Genomic DNA, 12,363 nt, shown 5'->3' with positions numbered 1-12,363 from the left:
AATGAAGTTACTTTCTGCTCACCCTTTAACAGTTAAGGACGTAATATGCTCTTGAGAGGGACTCTCTCTAGTTCTGAAAAAATAGTGCTCTTTTAAATATGGTGAAATTACTCTCTTATAATTTATTTAAGATGTCATAAAGTTTCTGCCAACTCTGCCCTTTCAAATTCCAACCTCAAATTCTAAACTGGAGCACTGAACAGCAATTATCTTAAAATTCTCCTCATCATTCTGCCATAAGTAACCTTTCCCCAAACAATCTAATAGTATGACTGTTTTCCTTCAAAGGAAATGTTCCAAACTTCATTTCTAATATTTTTTCCCAAGGCAGTTGAAACTATCTGAAATGTACACAAGACTTATAAAATGGCAATACAATTACCTTAGGAAGACTTTAAACTCATATGGAGTCTCTGAAGTCATAGTTCTCCTTCAGGACAGGCCTGAGGCAAAATGATACTGCAGGAAATGTTTACACATACTCTGGTGGAAGATTTTCTCTCAAGGATGTCTGCTTATGGATTTTATACCTCAGTGTGACTGTATAGTCATGTACTACCTCTCCCAAGTTACTTTTCATTTTGAGACTAATTGCTACATTACAGGGTCCAGATTACCCTGAGACTTAGATGAATCAAAGTAGTAGGGTTGGGTGAAGCATGTTCCTCTTTAATGAAACCATTATATGTATATTAATTAACCAGGGGAATAAGAAATTTCTAGGAAAAATAACTCTTGAATTTATAAACTGCCTTTGCGCTTGCATATGCCTGATGGATGTGGGGGTCAGGGAGCCCAATATCAGTAATCATATGATTATATATGTGTATGATGATTTGGTTTCTGTTTACTTCTTCCTTTAGACTGTATACCCTATGCTGGTAATGCCATTCCTGTTTTTTTCTCATCATTATATATCTCACACACAGCGCAGAGAACAGAAGTATAAATCAGTATTTATAGAAGAGAGTGAAATGGTCTGGAAGCTACTTGAGAGAGACACACATGCACACCTGATACAGACATAGACACAGAAGAAAGAAAATGAGTGTCTTAGTCATCTTAGGCTGTTCTGAAAAATAGCACAGCCTAGGTGGCCTAACACAGAAATCTATTTTTCACATTTCTGGAGGCTGAAAAGTCTAAGATCAAGATATTTGGGTTTTGGTGAGAATTCTCTTCTTGGCTTGCAGATGGTTTCCTTCTCTTGCTGTGTCCTCACATGGTGGAGAGGGAAGGGAAGGAGAGAAGGATGGAGAGAGACACAGAGAGGAAGAGAAGAGAGAAATCCCTTCCTTTTTTCATAAGGCCAGAATCCTACAGGATTAGGGTTCCATATTGATGACCTCATTTACCCTTAATTAACCCCTAAAGAATCTATCTCTAGGCTTAGTTGCATTGGCGATTAGGGCTTCAACATAAGAATTTTGGGGAGACACAAACACAAAGCAGTGAGTTTCAAAGACAGAAGGACTTGAGGTAAAATTAATAATAATTTGCTTAGATTTTTTCAGTCTCAGTTTAGAGTTTCTGAGTCTCAGTTTTCTTATAAAAATGAAGATAAATAATACTTACTTCCAAGTCTATGAAAAGAACAATTAATAAAAATACAACCTTTGACCCAGGGTTTATTCAGGGCAGGAGCTCAATAAATATTGTGCTTCATTTATGACTCCTGTGAGGCTCTGTTTGGGGCTGGCCTTAGATGGGGCTGAGATATGCCTGGCAAATGCTGGTAGGGTGGGGTGTTCAGAAGCCTCTTAAAATGGAGATCCTTTATAAAAGAATAATCTGGGTGTAAGAAGCCTAACTATTAAATATCATCTGCTCACCATATAGGTGAGAATGTAGGTAAAATGAGTTTGAATGACAACGAGTCCCTTAGTTGTCTGAGCCCTCAATTGGATTATGCCCAAGTACCATGGTAACTGCAAGTTGGGACAAAGATACGCCTGCTATGTAATATTACTAGCCTTATTTTGGTATTTCTGTAAAAGGATGAAGAGAGGGGTACCTGGGTGGCTCAGTCTATTAAGCGTCTAACTTTTGATTTCAGCTCAGATCATGATACCGCAGTTTGTGGGTTTGAGGTTTACATTGGGCTTTGTGCTGACAGTACAGAGCCTGATAGAGATTCTGTCTCTCTTTCTCTCTGCCCCTTCTTCGCTCATGTTCTCTCTCTCTCTCTCTCTCTCCCTCTCAAAATAAATAAACATTGAAAAAAAGAATAAAGAGGGGGAGGTTGACAAGAAAGAGAGAGGGAAAGAGAAATTCTTTGTTATATCACAATAGAAGAAAGTGAAAGTCTGGAATCTTGAGTTCTCTGTTGTCCAGCTGTGGCTGGAGATTAAATGTCCTATGAGTATTGGATGAGAAAAGTGGTGCTGTCTGACCAGAAGGAATACTTCAGAATTTGTGTCCAGATTGGTCTTCTAGCTTCCTTTCAGATAGATCAAGTCAAATGGAGCACAAAGGACCAACAATGGAGCCAGATGGAGCAATTTGGATGATACTGTTAATTTGACTTTGGGCTGGTAACTGCTTATATTTTTATTAGCTATTTAGCAAGGTATACCAGAAAGAGAGAGCTGGACCTACAACCTGAAATCCCATCTAAAGCAAACTCAATTATGTTGCTTACTAAGTATATAATCCTTTTTTTAAATTCAGGGTTTATTTTCTTTATATGTAATATGATGATGGTTATATTACTCTATAGGATGATTTTGTAGATTGAATGAGATAGTATGAAATACTTGGCACCTAGTAGGAAAGGAATATGTTTAGTGAATTGAGTTGCCTGGGCAACAAGACTCAGAATTTTGTCAGCTTTGCAGTCAACTAGCTGTGTCCACTTTAGCAAGTATTTAGTTATTGGATTTTGCCTTCACACACCCTGTCAATCTTACCAACTTCTCTGATCCATTTCTACTTTGCCTGGGCATCATATGTTCTTTTTTTTAATTTGTTTTTTTAAATTAATTGGCTATAGGGACTGATTGTGTGATTGCAACTTCATTGCTGAGACAGCATTTTGAGTGGACTCCCATATAGTTCTAGGAAGGAGGAGTCTGTATGCTGCATCAAAACAGTGAGACCATTTCTGAAGTGATATTTTCCAGAAGAACTCTGTCTTCATGTTTTCTTTTCTTTTCTTTTTTAATTTTTTAAAATAGTTTATTGTCAAATTGGTTTCCATACAACACCCAGTGCTCTTCCCCACAAGTGCCCTCCTCCATCACCACCACCTCTTTTCCCCCTCCCCTTCCCCTTCAACCCTTAGTTCGTTTTCAGCATTCAGTAGTCTCTCAGGTTTTGCATCCCTTTCTCTCCCTAACTCTCTTTCCCTCTTCCCCTCCCCCTGGTCCTCCATTAGGTTTCTCCTGTTCTTCTGTTAGACCTATGAGTGCAAACATATGGCATCTGTCCTTCTCTGCCTGACTTATTTCACTTAGCATGACACCCTCGAGGTCCATCCACTTTCCTACAAATGACCATATTTCATTCTTCCTCATTACCATGTAATACTCCATTGTATATATATATATACACACACCACGTCTTCTTGATCCACTCATCAGGTGATGGACATTTAGGCTCTTTCCATGTTTTGGCTATTGTTGACAGTGCTGCTATGAACATTGGGGTACATGTGCTCCTATGCATCAGCACTTCTGTATCTCTTGGGTAAATCCCTAGCAGTGCTATTGCTGGGTCATAAGGGAGTTCTATGGATAGTTTTTTTGAGGAACCTCTACACTGTTTTCCAGTGCGGCTGTACCAGTTTACATTCCCACCAACAGTGTAGAAGGGTTCCTGTCTCTCCACACCCTTGCCAGCATCTATAGTCTCTTGATTTGTTCATTTTAGCCACTCTGACTGGTGTGAGGTGGTATCTCAGTGTGGTTTTGATTTATGTTTCCCTGATGATGAGTGATATTGAGCATCATTTCATGTGCCTGTAGGCCATCTGGCTGTCCTCTTTGGAGAAGTGTCTGTTTATGTCTTCTGCCCATTTCTCCACTGGGTTATTTGTTTTTTGGGTGTGGAGTTTGGTGAGTTGTCTTCATGTTTTCAACGGCAAACTTTGGACGTTAGTTAATCTATTTATACTCTTTTCAGCCAAATTTCCTTTTTATAAATGGGAAGGTGATGACGTGGAGATTAGTTTTTAAAGGAGTTTTTATTTTATTTTATTATTTTTTATTTTTTTAAATAAATATTTATTGTCAAGTTGGTTTCCATATAACACCCAATGCTCATCCCAACAAGTGCCCTCCTCCATGCCCATCACCCATTTTCCCCTCTTCCCCACCCGCATCAACCCTCAGTTTGTTCTTGCTATTTTAGTCTCTTATGGTTTGCCTCCCTCCTCTCCTTAACTATTTTTTCCCCTTCCCCTCCCCCATGGTCCTCTGTTAAGTTTCTTTTATTACACTTATGAATGAAAACATATGGTATCTGTCTTTCTCTGCCTGACTTATTTCACTTAGCATAATACCCTTGAGTTGCATCCATGTTGCTATAAATGGCCAGATTTCATTCTTTCTCATTGCCATGTAGTATTCCATTGTATATATAAACCATGACTTCTTGATCCATTCATCAGTTGATGGATATTTAGACTGTTTCCATCATTTGGCTATTGTTGAAAGTGCTGCTATGAACATTGGGGTACATGTGCTCCTATGCATCAGCACTCCTGTATCCCTTGGGTAAATGTCTAGCAGTGCTATTTCTGAGTTATAGGGGAATTCTGTTAATTTTTAGAGGAAACTCCACACTGTTTTCCAGAGTGGCTACACCAGTTTGCATTCCTGCCAACAGTGAAGAGGGTTCCCATTTCTCCACATCCTCCCCAGCACCTATAGTCTCCTGATTTGCTCATTCTAGCCACTCTACTTAAAAAAATGTTTTTATGTTTATTTATTTTGGAGAGACAAAGCAGAAGCAGGGGAGGGGCAGAGAGAGAGGGAGACACAGAATCAGAAGCAGGCTCCAGGCTCTGAGCTGTCAGCATAGAGTCCAACGTGGGGCTTGAACCCATGGACTGTGAGATCATGACCTGAGCTGAAGTTGGTTGCTTAACCGACTGAGCCACCCAGCGTCTCTTCATTTTAGCCACTCTAACCAGCATGAGGTAATATCTTAGTGTGGTTTTGATTTGTATTTCCCCGATGATGAGTGACATTGAGCATTGTTTTGTGTGTCTGTTGGCCATCTGAATGTCCTCTTTGGAGAAGTGTCTGTTCATGTCTTCTGCCCATTTGAGAAGATGAATTGTTTAAAAAAAATGTAGTGAGTCAATGCTAAGGGCAATCAGTCCTGAAGAGAATTTGGTTGGTCTACCCTGAATTAGATCCTTCAACTTTAGCAAATTTTAGGTTGGAGAGTAAGTTAGAAGAGATAAATTGGGACCCTGGATTATTTTTCTGGCTTGTATGTTTTCTCTAAAGAAAGTAGAGAACTAAGTTCTTCCCAAGGTCTGAGCTCTCCTTGTTCCAAAAGATAATTAACAGACTTTCATGAAAAAGGGTTTCAGGCATACCAAAGTTGACCCAAGGAACAAAAGCTAACCCTGGTAGTACTTTGTATTTTCAGTGGGGAATTAGTCTACCTGAGAGTTTAATAACTAAAATAGGAAGACAGAAGGGTTACAGGTGACCCAGTGAAGGAGGGCTGAGACACAGAACCCTGGAAGTGACAGAACCTTGAGTTGAATGCCTGCCTGTAACTGTGGGGGATGGCCACTAGACTCAATAAATTCGTCCCTGGTGATGCTTAGTGCGGAGCAAGTGGAGCCACAGAACTTTCAAGGGTTTTGTAGGCCTTGTCGGGGAGAATCCTTGCCATCAACATGGTAGACTGATAACTAGATGCCTCACTCTTGTCCTTGCAGATTTAGGTTCTCAGATAATGATTGTGAGGGGAGGAAACCATCAATATTTATGGTATCGAGTATCTTGTTGATGTTGGTCAGTAGATGCAGGATCTTATGTATGTTGCTAATCCACTTCATTCTGTAATAAAAAAACTCAGTAAGTCATTTACATGTCTAAATGGGAACCACTCATGAAACATTTATTGTTTTATAGACAGTAAAATTTTCTCAAAAACATGAAACAAACAAATTGGCAAATCAGCATATTAAACATTTAGAACAGTCTAAGTACCCATTAGTAGAGAAGGGGCAGACTGGGAAGTTTTAATACAGTACAACTGAATGCCAGTATTTCTCAAGCTTTAGAGTGCATCTCAACCATGCAGGGATCTTGTTAAAACATAGATTCTAATTCTGTAGATCTGGAGCAGGTCCTGAGATTCTGAATTTCTAACAGACTTCCAGGTGATGCAATGCCACCAATCCATAGACTCTACCTGGAGTAAAAAAGTTCTGGGGCGCCTGGGTGGCTCAGTCGGTTAAGCCTCTGGCTTCAGCTCAGGTCATGATCTCACGGTTCGTGGGTTCGAGCCCCGCATCAGGCTCTGTGCTGACAGCTGGCTCAGAGCCTGGAGCCTGCTTCAGATTCTGTGTCTCCCTCTCTCTGCCCCTTCCCTGCTCATGCTATGTCTCTCTGTCTCAAAAATAAATAAAACATTAAAAAAAACCAAAGAAAACCCATAAGAGATCTGTTTAAAAAAAAAAAGTTCTACCAATAGTTAAAATGAACCAGATCCACACCTGCCAAGATAAATAAATCTCAAACGTATAACTTTGAGGTGAAGAATTAAATTGCAGAAGGATATGTAGGATATGATACAATTTATATAAAATTTAAATAATACAAATATATTTTTATCCATGTGTGTCACGTGTAGCAAAAGAGTAAAAACAAGCATAAAAAAGATAAACATTAAATTTGTAATAACGGGTATTGGGGGAGTGGATAGGAAAGATGCAGAAATTATATGAGGCTTTGATATTATGCACAGTGCTTGTTTCTTAAACTTGGTGGTGGGTACAGGGGTATTTGGAACATTATTTTCTATATTTCTGTATGTCAACATTAGGACTTAAAGGTATACATTTGTGTGTGTGAGCATGTGTTAGTTCAGTAACAAATATATTTTAAAATCTTTATTTATTTAATTTGAGAGAGAGAGTGTGGAGAGGGGCAGAGAGAGAGGGAGGAAGAGAATCCCAAGCAGGCTCTGTGCTGACAGCGTAGAACCTGATGTGGGGCTTGATCTCACTAACCTGACCTGAGCAGAAACCAAGAGTCAGATGCTTAATCAACTTGAGCCACCCAGGCGCCCATTCCTAACAAAGATTTTTTATAAAAATTTTGAGATTTTTCCTTGTGGTCTTTTGTGATCTTTTTCCTTATGATCTCTTCAACTAGAGAGTCAGTTGATTTTATTCCTTAGAGACATGGATGATGGATAAAGGATAATCAACAGTGCTATATTTGGAAGAGGAAAACAACATTTATTTAAGAGAAAAATATACATTTTTCTTAATTATCTTTTGCAGAGATTTCTGTTTTTTCCATGATAGGCAATTCTACATATTCTTCATTGTTAGCATTTAAAATTTGCCAAAAAAATAAATGTTGATACTCTGGTGATAAAACTTATAACACATTGGAAGGGTGTCATTTAAAAATGGCTCATATTTCATCACTAGCCACATGAAACACTGATGTACTTACAAAGAACCATTTTCCATTTATTTATTATATTTTTGTTTAAAATTAGTTTTAATTTTTTTCTAAAGGAAATGAAAGTAGAAGTAGGGATTTTAGTGAGTAAAAATAAATTTTACAACTATAAAAACTGGTTAGATCTATAAGAATTTAATGAGCAGAAGATGCAAATAGAATTCTCACAAAAGGGGAAATACAACTAATATACAGAGATTTAGAATTATGTTCAAGGTCACTAGGTTTGAAACAGTGTATAATAAAACAACTATGGACAATGGTTTTTGCCTTCTAATTACTAAAAAAATTTATTATTTAAAAAAAAGCTGTAACATTTCATTCTGTTGATGTGGTAAGGCAAGCAGTTTGGTATTTGTTTTAATGTAAATTGTAACAATTTAAGACACTGTTTGGCAATATGTTCCGAGTTCTAAAAAGTGTTCATATTACCTACTGAAGAATCTCTTTTAAGAATTTACTCTGAAATTGAATAAAATATGCATAACTATTTTCAGCACAATTTTGTATATAGTAGTGAAAATTTTTGAAATAGCCTTTGTTGGTTTGGATCCTATAGAATGAAGATGTGAAGATGAGATTATACATGTAAGAAATTTATTGGATGAAACTCCTAGAAAGTCTTGGCTATAATGAATGGGGTCCTTGAACAAAGGTCATAGGGTTCCTGCTTTAAGTAGGAAAAGCCTGGCTCCAGTGCCCATTCTATGCCCTGTCAGTGGCTGGGAAGAGCTCTGGAGAAACCTGGACTTGGTGTGAACACCATGGCAGAGCCTAAGGAGCAGAGGTGGGTCTATCCGTTCTACTCTAACTGCTGCAGTTCCCCTTGGAGGAGATCTGAGCAGTGCACCTCCATGACAGCCATATAACCAAAATGTCTAGAAGACAAAATTTTAAGGTAAGCCATGCATTCATCAAGATAGGCTTGATGGTATAACAAAGAACCACCTGCACGACATAATACAATGAAGTTCTAATTCTTGCTCATGTGACAGTCACATCAGGTATTGGGTAAATGACCTTTTATGTAGTGAGTCAATGATAAAGATTCTTTTCATCCTCTATGATTGCTGAGCCTTCAACTTGGTCTTCTTTATCCAGCTGAGGGAATAAGAAAGACAGCACACAGGGAATTATGCGGGAAAGGTTAGGGGCAGGCTTAGCAGTGACCTATATCACTTTCATTAATGTTCCATTGAGTGGAATATAGCAGATCTAACTGCAAGGACACCTGGGATTGACGGGAAGTGCATAGATACTGGTACTAAGTTTACTAATATCCTGCCACATCCAGGCTACCTCCATTCAGAAGAATATTATGTGGATAAATTCACAACAGTCTTTAAACCTAATTCTAATTTAGAGGCACCTGGGTGGCTTAGTTGGTTAAGCATCCAACTTAAGCTCAGGTCATGATCACAGGGTTTGTGGGTTCAAGCCCTGCGTTGGGCTTTGTACTGATAGCTCAGAGCCTGGAGCCTGCTTCGTATTGTGTGTGTGTCTCTCTCTGTCCCTTCCCAGCTCATGCTCTGTCTGTCTCATTCTCAAAAATAAAAATAAACATTGAAAAATTAAAAAACGAATTCTAATTTAAAATGAATTATTGAAAGCTACAGGTAAATTTAATAAAGTTTTAAAACTATATAATAAAACTGGAGAGATAGACGTAGATGTATCAACCTTAGAAAACAACCTAAATCTTTGAAGATAATTAATTCAACAAATAAATTTTCTAGACTATTAGCATAATTGTGTTAGAATGTGTCATTGTGGAAGTCTTCTTTTTCCTTTTCTAATTTACATTTATGATTGCTTTTAAAATAGAAAAATAGTTGTATTTTTAATGGCAAGGAAAACTAAGTCATTTTAGATGTTTATTATTTTTCAATCATTTTTCTCTACATTCCTGTAAATTGCTGTTGTATATGTATAAACAGAACCTATAATAGATCATAATGAAAGAATGAACTCCGGGGTGCTAATAGTAATCACCTAAACATTGGGCTGGGAATAAGAAAGGGTGATTTGAACAAAAAGAAAAAAATTCTAGCAAAAGAAATAATTTATAAAAGTGATCTACTCTGCAGACATTTAGGACAGAATTTTAGCATTAATTAACGTTTAAATTTCAGGACATAATATTGTCTTGTTTTTGAAAAACAAATTTTATGTCATTTTAATAATTAAAGTTAAATGACTGATTTTTGTACATTGAACTCTTAGAATTTAAGGACCATCTACATTGCTATTATGGGATATTCTGAATAGAGGCCTGTGATCCACTGAAATGTCTGTACTCGGCCCCTCTCCTCTACCTTTGGCCTGCCTCTGTTCTCAGCAAGGCGGCTGCCGTTGCCCACTGCTAAGGCTCTGGCTTCCTCCAATGCCATGTTTTCTCCCATGAGGTTAGTGCTGTTTAACTAAATGACAGCTTTAATGTCAGCCACCACTGCAGCCTTTAAGCCATTCCTGATTAAGTAGGTTTCATGCCACATATGTAGTGAAACTAGTATTTTAAAAGAAAGCAAAACAAAACACACACAACCTTAAAAAACACAGGATTTGACACATTCTACGGTAAATTTCTCTTCTAAACATCCTGATATGAAGTAAACAAATGGTAAATTTAGTTTCCTTTTCAAAACCAATCATCCATTTCTAAAATAAATTAATCAGACTCTAGAGGTCTCCATTTTATGGTGATGTTTACTTCCTTTCATTGGCTTCAATCTTGGAGTCCAGATGGGACTAAAAGCAGCTCGACTTTCTTTTTGATTGGTAGGGGGTTGCTGGAGCAGCTGGGGGCAGTCTCTGGCAAATTTGGTTGATGGGATTTCTGCACATCAAATGAAGAGCATCACTTATCCTCAACCCCGAATCTCTAATAAATCTACTTATTTCCCATATACAAATACTAGTAGCAGGATGGCATAGAATTTTAACCATTGTGATTTATGTGATGAAACCTCACCATAATCATCATTATCTGGGCCAATTTTGGACTGACTACCAGAATGGAAGCTGATATGGAATAAATGAAAGAAATTGCAAGTGGCCCATATGCTTACAATAGCCATAGTGCATTTGCTTCATAACATGCTAGTCTGAGTTCATTTGTGTTGAGAAGGAATATTCTAGATTTGTTCAAAAGCCATAGAAATACCATAGTGAACAAATGTTCTCTGGAATGAACATTGTTAATATCATGCAACTCGGTCTAGTCATTCTTCTGTTGTGGTTCTTAGGCTTTGGAGCCCAGATTATGATGAATTGTCTCAGTAGGTGATTTTATGTGTGAACCTAATGCGTTTGTGAGAACTGGCATGTCTTTAATTTGTGAACTTTGGATTTTGGATATGCACTAAAATTCAGCTTATTAATACTTACAGTTCCAAACATGGGTGTCAGATGAGTGATTGCTGATGACTCTTCAATATGTCTATTTTTTTTGCAATCTTTTACTTTTATTGCTATTTATTTTATTCCCCACTGTCCTATTTAGAGACCCAGACATATCTGACCCACAGAGAGGATAATGTAGAAATATTATGCTCTTTCTGTCCTTGGATTGTGGGTAAACTGTTGTCTAAGCTAACATGAAAAAGAAAGTCAGATTCATTCAACATTTGGCTTAGATTTTTAACAACATGTTTACAGGATTGTTACCACAGTGTAATTAATAATATTCTCTCTTCTCCATGTTATTTTCTTTGATCTGTTGATAAAATTCTTAGAACTTCCTTTTTTCTGCAATATGTCAAAGCTACATATGAAACTTCAGCACAGTCAAATAATGCCAGCCATTGATCGATCGACTGATCTATCTATCTATCTATCTATCTATCTATCTATCTATCTATCTATCCATCTATCTAACCAAAAGAGAAATGCTGATTTGGTCTTCCATCAAATAACTTTTCATACTTGAATTGTTTTTAATGTAGCAATTCTTTAAACTGTTTCCATGTTTAGTTTCACTGTTAATTCCTGCCTTGCAGTAATACTTTTTATTTTAATGGACTTTATCCTTCCTATTTATCCACACATTGGAATGATTACTGTAATGAGCACTGGATCTCCCCAACATCTGTGGAGAAAGTGGAACATTAAACTGTTATCTCCCTCTTCATGAGTCTGAGTCCAGTTGATCTAGGTGCAGGAAAGAAGGCCAATGTGCCATTTCCACGCCACACAACCTTGGCAAAGAGCCAGGTGCACAAAGATATACTGTGATTTGAAGATGGTTGCTCCCATAAGGCACAACTCTCCCATGCCATCTTCTTCATTCTGGAGCTTATTCATCAGTCACCTGTGAGAATAATTACAGAGGTCTGAGAAAATTAATATGCTGAATGCTGGTAAACTCTTTAAAGATGAGAAATACTTTAAAGCTGCTAAGTATTACTTTTAAACATATTTTTACTTTTTTAATCTATGGGATTTTTGTTGACAAATTAAATATGCTGAAACATCTTTGCTTTAAGGCAAAACAAATAAAGTAGTTTTAAGCCAAAATATTGATTCCAAAATTTTTCTTTTGGGACTGTTGGCTTAAAATCAAACTAGATTCAACCAAATGAAAATAAACCAAGCCAAACCATCCAGTCAAAAATGTCTTTATCACTGGCCAGTGTATCTTATTATTTCACCATATAATGAAGCAATTTTATGTGCTTAATATTATGAGTTCAGGGGGCGCCTG

General features: G+C 37.4%; 1 long non-coding RNA gene across 2 annotated transcripts in view; it reads left to right on the top strand.

Annotated features, from left to right (window-relative positions):
* Positions 1 to 1,382: 1,382 nt before the first annotated feature.
* Positions 1,383 to 12,363, top strand: part of LOC115292809 — a 57,224-nt gene continuing 46,243 nt past the window's right edge. For both annotated transcript variants that reach the window (XR_003909147.1, XR_003909146.1), the window contains exon 1: positions 1,383 to 1,479. This is a non-coding gene — a long non-coding RNA (uncharacterized LOC115292809). The remainder of the gene's footprint in view (positions 1,480 to 12,363) is intronic.

The sequence above is a fragment of the Suricata suricatta genome, chromosome 5, assembly GCF_006229205.1.
Source record: "Suricata suricatta isolate VVHF042 chromosome 5, meerkat_22Aug2017_6uvM2_HiC, whole genome shotgun sequence".
Lineage (NCBI taxonomy): Eukaryota > Metazoa > Chordata > Mammalia > Carnivora > Herpestidae > Suricata > Suricata suricatta.
The sequence above is the reverse complement of the archived record's forward strand: the minus strand, read 5'-3'. Positions and strand labels throughout refer to the sequence as shown.